Genomic DNA, 13,740 nt, shown 5'->3' on the forward strand with positions numbered 1-13,740 from the left:
GATCCATGCTATAATTTTATTCTGTTTGACAAGCAGGACATAGTGCATATTCTCTTTATATTTTCTTTGTGTTCTATTTTTGTCTTTCTCTCCCCCCTTTATATACACACCATGTTCTCTGGGCAGGACTGCTCACTTAGACTCTGAAACAGGGGTCTATGCTGACGGTTGCTGAATTCAGCTAATAAAAATCTTCAAATTTTAATTGGCAACTTGGATTCCTATATTGATTAGGAACCCACAACAGTGTTTAGTTAGGAAAAACAGCTATAATGAGTGGGCAACCAGCTGGGCTGAGAAGAAAACACAGTTGAAGCCCTAACACAGCCACTGTTATTTTAGAAGTGGCTCACCAATTACACATATCCCAGATTCTTCTTATTTCAAAGAATTGAAAGAGACAAATCAAACATGTCAAAAGTTTATTTGAAAAGTAAGGGGTAGGGGGAAGCTGGCTCTGTAGAGTGAAGTTGGGCCAAAGAGAGGAAAGGATAAAAGCAAAAGTAAAAGTGTCCTTTAGTAGGAGTCACCATAGTGGCTCAGAAGACAATGAGCTGCAATGGACTTGTTTGCATAAAACTTTCTGTTGTGTAGTGGGCACTCCCACCCCTGAAATCCCAGCACACAGGAGGCTGAAGCAGGAGGACAGTAGCTAGTTCAAGGCTAGCCCGGACTACGCAGCGCCGCAGCGGTTGGGTTCCAGTTCCGCAGGCCGCGAGCCCCTAGCAACGCCCGGCTGGGCCGTTCCTCACCGCTGCCCCAGAGCTGTGGCCATCGAGCAAGCGAGCCAGCTGAGGTCAGCGCCTGGCAGGGCCCTGGAAGGAGGCTGAGGGGGCAGTCGCACCCAACTGAGGGGACCACAGGAGTTAGCTTGAGCGCCCCGCTGAGGTGATTGGCCCACTGCGCTGAGAGCTGACACCGAGGCCAGCCAAGCAGTCAGCAGGGTTTGCTCAGCTTTGGAAGGAAGGAATCCCCTGGCTGTGCTGCTTATATAGGGCAGTGGGGAACCGGAAGTAGCGTCACAGTCTGCCAAGCAGGGGCCCCAGCTGGGGGCTGCGCCAGAGTCATAAAGACAGACGCTGGTGGCGAGGGCATACTTGAGTGACTGTTAAATTGTGTGACAAAAGCGGGTATTTTTCCGGATTGGTCCAGTTTTCTTGTCAGAAAATTTAAGGCAACAAGAAAAGGACTAGAAGAACGTTGAGATGGAGAAAAAATAATTATCAGTGGGCTCAGTAACCGTCCACTCCTGGACCATCCACCTTGGACTCGGATTGCCTAAACTGAACTGTGAGAACTTAACGCCAAAAGGTCCTTGGGGCTGCAGGTTTAATATGAAACTATTTTCAATATTTCAAAGTTGAAAATTTTAAAACACGGAAGAAATGAGGCAGTTTTGAACATCCCTGAATATATTTTTGGTAGACACTGAGTAACTTGCTTCAACGGTCTTTAAGAAACAGATTTAACTTTTACTGACTGGATGGAGTCCTGAAAAACCCTATTCACCTGGGTAAAAAACTGGACATCTCACTGCAGTCATGGCTTTCTCGTATTACAGCAGTCTGAATCGAGCTCACCTAACTTTTGAATATCTGCACACAAATTCAACCACTCATGAATTCTTATTTGGAGCTCTTGCTGAACTGATTGATAATGCAAGAGATGCTCATGCCACCAGAATAGATATTTATGCAGAAAGGCGAGAAGACCTTCGAGGGGGATTTATGCTCTGCTTTTTGGATGATGGAGCAGGGATGAATCCCAGTGATGCTGCTAGTGTTATTCAGTTTGGGAGATCAGCCAAACGAACACCTGAGACCACCCAGATTGGGCAGTATGGAAATGGGTTAAAGTCGGGCTCAATGCGCATTGGTAAGGATTTTATCCTTTTTACCAAGAAAGAAGGTACCATGACCTGCCTATTCCTGTCTCGTACTTTTCACGAGGAAGAAGGCATTGATGAAGTGATAGTCCCATTGCCTACCTGGAATACTCAGACCCTGGAACCTGTTACAGAAAATATGGAGAAGTTTTCCATTGAAAAAGAACTCATCTACAAGTATTCTCCCTTCCACACTGAGGAGGAAGTGATGAGACAATTCATGAAGATTCCTGGGGGTTGTGGAACACTGGTGATCATCTTTAATCTCAAACTCATGGATAATGGACAGCCTGAGCTAGACATAATCTCAAATCCAAGAGATATCCAGATGGCAGAGATTCCCCCAGAGGGCACAAAGCCAGAACGTCGCTCCTTCAGAGCCTACACATCTGTGCTCTACATTGATCCCCGGATGAGGATCTTCATCCATGGGCACAAGGTGCAGACCAAGAGGCTCACCTGCTGTTTGTACAAGCCCAGGATGTACAAGTACACATCTAACCGTTTCAAGACCCGTGCAGAGCAAGAGGTGAAGAAAGCAGAGCATGTAGCAAGGATTGCTGAAGAGAAGGCCTGGGAGGCAGAGAGCAAAGCTCGGGCTTTAGAAATACATATAGGTGGCAATCTCTCGCGGGACTCCAAGGTGATGTTACGACAGGTCCAGCACACTGCCGTCAACCTTCGCAGAGAAGCTGACATCAAAAAGAGGATCAAAGAAGCCAAGCAGCGAGCACTTAAGGAACCTAAGGAACTGAATTTTGTTTTTGGGGTCAACATTGAACATCGAGACCTAGATGGCATGTTCATCTACAACTGTAGCCGCCTGATCAAGATGTATGAGAAAGTGGGCCCACAGCTGGAAGGGAGCATGACCTGTGGTGGGGTTGTTGGGGTTGTTGATGTACCCTACCTGGTCCTGGAACCTACACACAACAAGCAGGACTTTGCTGATGCCAAGGAGTTCCGGCACCTATTGAGGGCGATGGGGGAGCACCTGGCCCAGTACTGGAAGGACAGTGGTATTGCCCAACGTGGAATCATAAGATTTTGGGATGATTTTGGCTACCTTTCTGCCAAGTGGAACCGGCCCCCATCCAATGAGCTACACTACAAATGCAAGAGAGCTATGGAAATCCCAACCACCATCCAGTGTGATTTGTGTTTGAAGTGGAGGACCATCCCCTTCCAGTTGAATTCAGTGGGAAAAGACTACCCTGACACTTGGGTTTGCTCCATGAACCCTGATCCTGAGCAAGATCGCTGTGAGGCTTCTGAACAAGATCAGAAGTTTCCACTGGGGATATTAAAAAAAGACCCAGATATACAGGAAAAGAAACAAAAGCAGCTGTCAGAGAAAATTCGCCAGCAGCAGAAAAAGCTGGAAGCCCTTCAGAAAACCACCCCTATCCTCTCCCAAGCTGACTTGAAGAAATTGCCCTTGGAGGTGACAGCCAGACCTTCTTCTGAGAAACCTCCTTGTAAAACACAGTGTCCTTGGTCACCACCTTTACCTGCTGTGATCAGGAACACCCCAAGTGCGCCTTCCCTACAAGTTCCCAAAACAATTAACCAACCCCAAAAGGCTCCTGTCATCAGCAGTCTTCCAAAGCTTCCTACATTAGCATCCTGTATAGAGCCTAGTCCTTCCAGGCAGCTCCAGTCACCCAAAGAACCCCCAAAGCGTGCTGATACCCCACTCAAGACTGAATGCAAGACCACTCCTTTGGTACAGCCACCGTCGTCATCTCTATTGCCCAAACCCAAAAGCTCTTGGGAGATCCCTACATCCAAAACCATCAAAACTCCAGCAGCCAAGAAGTCAAAGCCACGTATTAAACTCCCCCAGGCTACCACTGGTCAGAAGCGGAGTCTTCAGGTCTCTGATGAGGAAGAGGCTGGGAGAAAGAAGGGAAAGCACAAGCGGGGCAAATTTGATGTGAAGGAGGAAAAGAAATCAAAAGAGCTGTTAGAAGGGGCTGGGAAAGAGGACTTAGCTGACCTCAAAAGTGCTCGCGAAGATATAGGGCTTTCTGTGGAAGTATGTGTGAACAAGAAGTGGTACAGAGGTCATGTCAAAGCCATGGAGGTGACCAAGAATGTGGTGTGGTGGAAGGTGAAGTTTGAACGTAGGCTTGCAGATGCAATTCCAAGAACCCTCTGGGTGGAGAAAGGCAGTAAAAATGTGCGGCTGATGAAGCCTCCTTCCTCAGAGTATCAGCCCCTCACCACACAGCCAGAGAAGAGGAAAGAAAAGGAGGCTGTGGCAGCTCAGCAGCCTACAGCCATGAAAGAGCCCTCTATCTCTGACTGTGTCCATACAAAGCCTGACACCACTGCTGTGAGTACCAAGCACGAAACCATAGACGTCTTGGTCAAGATGCTCCAAGATTGCTTACAGTATTTCCGGCCTTCAGGTTTTTGTATGTCCAAAAAGGAGCTGAGAACTATAAGTGTAGACCAGCTACTATCTTTTCCTCTAGAAGACTACTTCAGGAAATATGAATTAAACTTGCAGAACCTGTGCCATTCCTACCAGAGCTGTGCCAACTCAAGGGCCATGGCCTCTGAGGAAAGCCTGCGCGCATCTGAGAGGAAGCTCCAAGAGACACAGGAGAAGCTGCAGAAGCTGAGGGCCAACATCATGGTGTTCCTGCAAAAGGACGCAGACTTCAGAACAGGGGATGAGCTGGATGCCTACATCGAATGCCTTGTCACCAATGGGAATCTGAGGGACTGGAGCCTGAGATCAGCTCCCTTGCCCACCTGCCCCTCAGCACAGTGACTTCTGGAAAGGGGTACTCCATTTATGGGTTTATGGACTTGCCTTTGATTTGATTCATGTGAGATATGTGCTTTTGAAGGGGAAGATAATTCTTCAATTCTTTCAGTCTTCCTAAGTTTCTATGTATTTTTTAAAGGAAAACAAGTAAAAATATCACAGAGGCATAAGAGAAACTGTAAAGCTTGTTTACTTTCATTCTGCTTTCGAACAAGTCACATACTGAGATATAATTTAAGTTCCAAGTTGTAGTTCAACGTTTCACAAAAGAACATGTAGCACATTAACAAAAACAACTTAACACATTCTCTTCCCATGTAAATCATACCAAAACTGGTAACAAAAATGTTACCTAGAAAGTACCATAAAAGAAAATGAAGGCCAGGCATGGTATTGTACACCTGTAATCCCAGCACTCAAGAGGCTGAAGCAGGAGGATCACTGTAAGTCTGAGGCCAGCCTGGGCTACATAGCAAGACCTCAAACAAACAACCAACCCCATAATACCACACAGTATGAATTTACAAGCAATAGCTGTTCCCAGGACTCACAGTTTGAAAGCTGAAAAATTCAAGAGTGCAGCATTGACATCTGGCAAGGCACTTTGCAGTACTGTCATAGGCCAGAGGGCCACATGACCATACCAGGGAGAAAGCAAGATCAGGACCACTGGCTTCTGTAACAAATACTCCCCCCAGTGACAGTGTACCCCTACACGAGGCCCTCTCACCCTTCCAAAGGCCTATAATTCCAGCACTCAGGAGGCTGAGATAGGAAGATCGCCATGAGTTCCAGGCTATCCTAGACTACATAAGTGAGCTCAAGGCTGGCCTGCACTATATATCAAGACCCTGTCTTAAGAACAAAACAAAACACAGAACAGGTAATTGAGGACACATACTCCTCAGCATTTGCAATGTTGTATTATCCTGTACCACCTTAAGACTCTGCCAGCAAAAAAAAAAAAAAAACGCCATCATCAGATTAAGCCACTAGAATTTGTACTTCCAGAACCATAAGTCAAAATGAACTTTCCTTTATAATCTACTCTGCCTCAGGTATTTCATTATAGTAATGAATAATGAGTGAATACCATATGCATTTTTTAGTATTAAAAGAAGACAGAAGTCCAGCCTAGTTTCAAAGGAAAAGTTTATTTTAGAAGGAATAATATATGTGTATAGGGCAGAAGGAATTATATATTTTTCCTCTTTGTTTCACTAATCAGCTCTCCAAAGATTTGTCCTTTCATTTGCTCCTCCTCCATTTGCACAGGAGTGGACTAAACAACCCCCCCACCCATTTAACCAGTTAGGTTTCTTTGCTTCCTGTTTTTCTGTTGCATTTTCTATTTTTCGGTATTTTTATTTCTCAATTTTATCCATACATTTATCCAATCCAAATGCAAATAACTTTCTAACAACTTTGTGAAGATAGCGGTTTACTTTCAAATAAAACACGACAGCCAATGTGACCTCACAATTGTGTTCACAGTGGCCGCAGCCATCTCTCTGGCGGCACCACCACCAACTCACCAAAGCCCAGCCCAGTGGCTGTGGGCTAGACAAGAAAGCTTCCATGCCATGCATCGTTCCAGGCTGACAGCAAATCGAGCAGCTGGTGAAGAAACCTTTTCATTATGGGCCTGGTAGCAATCAAACATCGTCAGAGGTACACTAACCTCCTATTTGCAAACGCTTCCTCCAGTGTCCCGTATGAGAATCTGTGTAGGGCTTTAACACTGAACTTTGAAATTCCACCTCACGGCCCTTGGGGCTTTGCAGTGTGCCTGTGGCCTTTGTCCTCACACACTTGAGTCCCTCAAGGAAGGACTATAATCTAACTTGTACACAAGCAAACTAAAAACATACCTTAGGAGTTTGACCTTGTAACAAAGAGCTGAGTCCCCACTGATTACAGCAGCTGTGCTTGTCAATCATGTCAAATAAGGCAAATGCCCAGCTGTGCTAAATCCGCTTTCTGTGTGCCTTGCTTCCACTCTCTTTACATCACTTATCACTTTCCATTTTCTGCACATTACAAGCTGTAGTTTTCCTGTCAGGTAGAGGACTAACCAATTTGCACATCTTTTTTTTTTTTTTTTTCAATTATACTCTGAAGTTTTCCTTTTTAAAAGCAAGAGACAAGATAGGCCTATCTGATGGCACCTTCGGAAGTTTCTTCTGTGCAATCTATGTACAGCAATTATGCCAAAAGATCCACTCAGCCACTAGGAGTTCAGGTGCCGCTGTGATAAGATACATCTCATTTGTAAGCAGAACAACAAAATAACTTTCATATTATATTGGGTGTTCTGAACATTCACGTTTGGGAAGGAGGCCACAAGTTTGGGGATTTTTTGGATTGGTTTGCTTTTGAGGCAATGTCTTGCTATATAGTACAGGCTGGCCTCGAACCTTCAGCAGTCCTCCTGCCTCGGCCTACCCTCTGATTACAGGAATACGTCACCACACTTGCCCTGGCCACAAGTTATGTAATTTAACATCCAGCTTTCCTCAACTTAAAAGTTAATTTAGCTCATGAGGGGCCAGGGAGATAGCTCAGTGGCATAAGTGCCTGGTAAGCTCAAGGTCCTGAGTTCAATTCAGAGTATAAAAAAAAATTAGCTCATGGTTTTAGAGGGCTCAGTCTAGAGCTGATCCCAAAGCAGGAGAATCATGGTAGAAGGATGTGGAAGAGCAAACTGCTATCTTTATGACAGCTGGAAAGCAGAGCAAAGATGAATGCCAGTGAGAGATCTACTCTCCAAAGGCACTGCCCCTGTGCTCCACCTCCCGCTGGGCTCCACACCCCAGCAGCACATGCAGTTGTGTCTCAGTTACTCTTCTCTCACTGCTGGGACAAATACCCGGCACTCAAATTAGGGAAGGAAAGTTTTATTTAGCTCACAGTTACTGGAAGTTTCAGTCCATACTCAGCAGGCTCCAAGGCAGACTGGCACATGGCAGAAAGCAGCAGTTCATGGTGACAGAAGGCAGCAAAACGGCAAGAGCAAAAGGGAGGAATAGCAGCAACAAATGGCAACCGAGACAACAGAGAGCTAGTCCGTCTCTGTCTCTCTCATGTTACATTCAGGCTATCTGCCCCAGGCTGGATGTAGGACTCACACCCATAATCCCAGCAGTATTCAGACCCATAATCCCAGTAGATCATGAGTTAATCACAAACTCTAGCAGTAAGTCTGCTCTATGACTTACACGAGGCTTTGAGGGGACAACTAGACACAAAACATGGTAAGCTGTTACCCCAGGGAGATTAGTGCACTGGGGAGTACACCTACCCTATTGGCATGATTCAGTCACTTATTCAGGAGTCTTCAATCAAGGTGATAATTAGGGTTAACTCACACATTAAACTCTAGATATATGATTTCAGTATCAGATGAATGGTGTGAGCAACAGAAATTCACTGTCTCACAATTCTGAAAACTGGAAGATAAAGTAGAGGTATCAGCAGGTTTGGCTTCTCTTGAGGCCTCTCTCCTACACCTGTAGATAGCCACCTTCTTTCTTCATCTTTATGTAGTCTTTTTCCTATACACAACCATCTTTATGTTTTGATTTTCTCTCCTGATAAGGACACCAGTCATACTGAATTTGAGTCCATCCAAATAACTTTATCTTAACTTGGTTACCTCTGTGAAGATCCAACCTCTAAATAAATCACATTCTAAACTACCAGGACTTGGAATTTAAACACTGAAGTTTGGGGATGACACAATTCATATAATAATGATAAGTACAAAATCAGGTACTGATAAGGATTTGCCTTTTTTATTTGTATATAAATGAAGCACACAAAGCAATAATTCAAGTCCTAAGATCTCAGTAAATAAGTTTAGGCAATTCAACTTTATACAATTATAAGTGTATTAGCAAGGTGTGGTGGCACACATCTGTAGCACCACACTTTGTAGGTTGCTGCAGGAAGATTGCTGCAAGTTCAAGGCCAGTTTGAACCATATAATGAGACCCCCATTTCAGGAAAAAAAAATGTATACATATATTAGTTAGCTTTCCCATTACTGGGACAAATTACCTGACACAATCTAAAAAGAGAGAGAGGTTTCTTTTTAGCTCATGATTTCAGAGGGCTCAGTCCATGGTAAGCTGGCTGCAAGGCAAAAACATCCTGGCAGAAGCACAGGGCAGAACAAAGCTGCTTAGTGCAGGGTGACTTGGATGCAGAGCAGGGAACGCCACCAGAGAGGCAGGTGTGAGAGACTAGCTCTAGTACCCAGTGTCAGGCCTCCATGTCACACCCAGAAGCTCCCTTACTAATCAATTCCCTGGGCAGTTTTCAAGCCAATCAAGTAGACAATTACTAACCTATATCCCTGGCCCTTAGTTAACAATGTGTAAATACCTTAAAATTTTCTGCATGGTTGGCAGGATGTATGTTTGGTTTTGTTTTTGTTTTTTACTGTAGGGCGCTAGAGCACTTTGCAGTTTACAAAATGTTTTTTGCACATGTTACTTCACACACTCTCCCCACAATCGATAGAAATCACTGTTACCCCTCTGAAATCAGTCTCACTCACTCTGGGGCTTCACTTACAGAGGAACAGTGAGGTAAGCACACCTTAGAGGGAGGAGAGTGGGGCTGGGCTGCAGCCTTGGAGACCAAAGAACCTACCAACTGCTCAGATGAGCAAGCGATAAATCTGGCTCCTCTCTATGTGGGCAGACCTGCCTGGAAATCCTGTTATCTGTGGACTTCCGACATAGAAATCTTGGTTGTCATTAGAGAGATGGTGACCCTTCTCCTCCTGATTCTGATCCCCTCAGTGTTGATTTGTCACTGAGGTTATGATCCTGGAACAAAACTTCCCTAAACTCACATAGCCCTGTAAGATTGCTCATTCCTAAAATTTGGGTGAAAAAAAACCCTTATAATCTCCTACACCCCAGGGCCTGCCTTGCTGGCCCTGTCCCCAGGATGCACTGAGATTGCAATTGAGACTGGGCGTGGAGGCGTATGCCTATAATCCCAGCTCTTGGGAGGCTGTAAACAGGCAGATCACTACAAGTTCAATCTAGTAGTGAAACCATGAACACTCTGTAGACCCTTCCCTAAAATACAATAATAATAATAATAATCTCTACAAAGCAGTGCTTTTCAAGACAGAGAGACTGAAGTGCTAGGGATTTAGCTTAATGACACAATGCCTGCCTGGTAAGCATGAGATTGTGAGTTTGATTCTTGGTTCTGAAAAAACAAAAATAAAAAAGGGCTCAGTGTGAAAGCCCTCAGTTGTTTGATTCCCCCAGCACTACAAAGGAAAAAAAAACAAAAACAACTCACACTTCATTTGGGGCCAGGGAGACAGCTCAGCAGCATAAATGCCTGCTTGGCATGCACAAGGTCCCAAATTCAATCCCTGGTACCACAAAAAAAAAAAAAAAAAAAAAATTAGGGCCTGCCAAATAGCTCAGTGGATTAAAAAAAGGGGCACAAGGGGCAGGCACAGGGGCTGGGAGTTCAATCCCTGGGCCAGCCGTGCCAGCCTTGCTCCTGGGGCGCCCTGAGATGGCAACTGAGACTGGACATGGTGGCATGTGCCTATAATCCCAGCATAGGGGAAGCTGTAAACAGGAGAATCACTGTGAGTCTAATCTAGTAGTGAACACCCTGTAGACCCATCCCTAAAAATAAAAAAAAATTTTTTTTTTTAAACTGAGAGACTAGGCATGATGGCACATACCTATAAACCCCAGTGCTTGGGAAGCTGAAATACAGGAAGGAACACTATGAGTCCGATCTGTATAGTGAAACCCTATAAACCCTATTCTAAATACTTTTTCTTTTCTTTTTTTTTTTTTTTTTTTTTTTTTGGTGGTACCAGTGATTGAACTCAGGGCCAGCCTTGCACTTGCCAGGCAAGCACTTATTCTACTGAGCTATCTCCCCAGCCTCTAAATATATTATAAAAAAAAAAAAAAGAGCCAGGGATATACTCAGCAGACACAAGTACCTCCCTGGAAAGTTCAAGATCCTGAGTTTGAGTCCCTTCAGGTACCAGAAACAAAAACAAAAAACAAACCCTTAAGACCATTGTCACTGCCTAGGTGTCTCCTAGCTTTTAGTGACAATGGAAATTAAAAACTAAAGTATGAATTTACATGAAAACACTTGAATTCTAAAGTAAGAGGAAAATGGTAAAGGACTTTATTTTAAGGAGCTGACAAAAGTCAAATGGGCCCTCAACAAAGAGTAAGGAAAATTAGAAAGAACTCCAGCTTGAGCAGCCAGAGAGGGTATATTCTAATGATAGGGGTCAAAGTTGCTGCCTTCAAATGCAGGAGAGCCACAGGTGATTGTCAGGGCAGCCCAGGCTTCCTGCCTCAGGGAGGCATCTGGCTTGAGGTATGGTTCATTCCTTGCATGACTGCTGCTGTGGTGCCACACACTGGGGGTACCAGGGGTGGGGGGGAATTTCTACTTTTCCTGGAATGCAGATGATAAAGGGAGACTTCTGGGTGTTGCTGACTGTCCCTGTGAATCCTTATCCTCCTGTTCTCCGGCTCAACTGGGGTTTGGGGGGGGGATGTAAATTTCAGGCTAATCAACTTTGTTTGCCCAGCTTTAAACAGATCCCTCTAAACTATTAACATGTCTATCTGCAGAGCTGAAAAAGGATTTAACCCAATAGACACAAGGCAACCATGGATACAAACCAAGCCTAGTGTGGCATCCACTGCTGTAATCTCAGGAGCGAGGCTGAGACAGGAGGATCACAGGGAATTTGAGGCCAGCCTGGGTTGCGTAGTGAGTTTGAGTCCCACCTGAACTACATAGCTTTTAAATCCTGACTAGCTTCAAAAGAAAACATACATTTCAAAGGAGCTACAGAGCAAGGGTCCAGCAGTCTGCCTGTCCCTCACCCTATAGTGGTCTCTGACCATGTCACTATCAGAATTACCATATTAAAAATGCTGGTACCCAGACCTCAACTCTGAGGACTCTGATTCATTAGATCTATCTTGAGGCCTAGGAAGCAATTTTTTAAATAAACTTTTTTTTCCTCTCTTTTTAAACAAGGTCTTTATTGCCCAGGCTGACCTTAAACCCCCAAGCTCAAGTCCTTCTGTTTCAGCCTCCAGAACAACTGGAGGGCTTAACAAGCATGTACCATTGCATCCAGATGAGAAGCAATTTTTTAAAGTTTTGCAACAAGTACTGGAAAGGTTGGAGATAAAAAGGAGACAGCACTACATACCTACTTTGAGGGATGTGTCGTGTTCGGGGATATATATATATATATTTATATACCAAATAAGAGTTTTCTAGAGTTAGGGAGGGCAGCCAACTTGTTTCCCAGAACCTGGCTTCCTCTGTACATTGCCTGTCAGGACTCCCTCTATCCTTTTGTTGTAGGCAACTAAATTAGATAGGAATATTATAGGCAGTCAGACAGGGCCAGGCCCTCAAAGGAGACAATATGGAAGACAAGGTGACTTTGAAATTTTGGAAGACAGACCCTGCTGTGGGCCAGACCTCAAGAAAAAAGAGTAAACAAAAACAGCCACATACTTCCCTAAGTATGGGCATCAGGAATTGATCACCTTGAAAGCCCTAAAGAGTCACTAACCCAACCCCCAAGAGGAAGAGACCCCGTCCCATACTCATGTCTACTTGCTAAGAGACACATTTCCCCATTCAGTTCTGTATTTAATCAATTTTACCTGAGCAATGGTGCTTGTCATCTCACTGGTTGACTATAGTTTTGTCCCACCTTATGCTCACCTAAGCTAGTTCCCATGTTCTCCACCACCTTAGACCCGCCTCACTGCATGGTTTTACTCTAGAAAAGTCCCTAGGGAAGACAGCTTCCTGGGGACAACCCACTCGGGCCCTGCCTTCTGTCCCTCTCTTGGACAGAAGCTCTCTTTCCCCCAATAAATATATTCTACTCTTAACCTCCACTTGTTCCTAAAATCCATTCTTTGGTTTTAGAGAACAAAAACTCATCCCAGGACCTTTCGGGTTGGCAGTTTCATTTTCCCCTATCTCATTTGTACGTAAATCCTTGTGCCATTTTTGCTATCCAGCACCTTTCTGTGCTGCAGTGTCTGGTTTTCCTCTTTCTTCCCTTGTCTTTTGCTCCCAAAGGAATTCCTCCAGTAAAGTTTGACTCATTCTACACACCCCACTGAGGCCCTTGATCTATCCTTTTCCTGCCTAAGAACCAATTCCTTACAATGGGATGGTATAAATTATTTGAAAATAAGAAGCACGATCTTACATAAATATAAACATTGACTCCTAAATTGTGCTTTGGGAACCGTAGATGTGAGAACTTCGCAGTAGCATAGTCACGAGGTAGTCAAAATGTTCACCATGGCTGCGCGTTATATCTCGCACTTAGTTCATTTGTGTTGATACAAACCCTTGCATTCATACTCTTTTCACCTCTTTACTTATCAATTTTGATATATTTGTAGTATGAAACAGGTTTCATACTACAGGAATGGAAATCTTTTTTTTTTTTTTTTGAGACGAGATTTCATTATGTAGTTCAGGCTGGACTTGAGCTTACTTTTTAGCCCATGCTGGCCTCAAACACACAGCGATCCTCCTGCCTGTATCCCAAGTGCTGAGATTACAGGCCTGCACCACCACACCCAGATAGAAATCTAATTTCTGATGTTGAGTCTCTAGGAAATAAAAACTTCAAGAACTACAAAAATGTTTGGTCTGAATGCTCCATTCGAACTCCTGCATCCCTAAGAAACCTGGTCAGGCTTTCATATGGCTTTTAGTGGCCATTGTCTCCTCCTAGCAGTGGAATTTCTGTCTGGAAAAGCTCTGAGCCTTCCAAGGAATTTACTGTTTGTTCCAGCTAATCCCCACCAATAGCCCCTGCCCTTCTTCCTAGAACATGAACTAAAGATGGCCCATCCTTCTGCAGCCTTCCCCTGCTCTAGGAGGGGAAGTGTGCCTACTGCATTCACAGATTGTCTTCTTAGCGACAGAGAACCACTGCTCTGAAGTGTAATTGATATGAGACCTCCCTTTTCTTTCTTCTTCTTTTTTATTTTATTTTATTATTATT

General features: G+C 44.4%; 1 pseudogene; it reads left to right on the forward strand.

Annotated features, from left to right (window-relative positions):
* Positions 1-766: 766 nt before the first annotated feature.
* LOC101576052 lies at positions 767-4,744 on the forward strand (annotated as a pseudogene).
* The last annotated feature ends 8,996 nt before the right edge of the window (positions 4,745-13,740 follow it).

This window comes from Octodon degus, unplaced genomic scaffold (assembly GCF_000260255.1).
Source record: "Octodon degus isolate 3935 unplaced genomic scaffold, OctDeg1.0 scaffold00028, whole genome shotgun sequence".
Lineage (NCBI taxonomy): Eukaryota > Metazoa > Chordata > Mammalia > Rodentia > Octodontidae > Octodon > Octodon degus.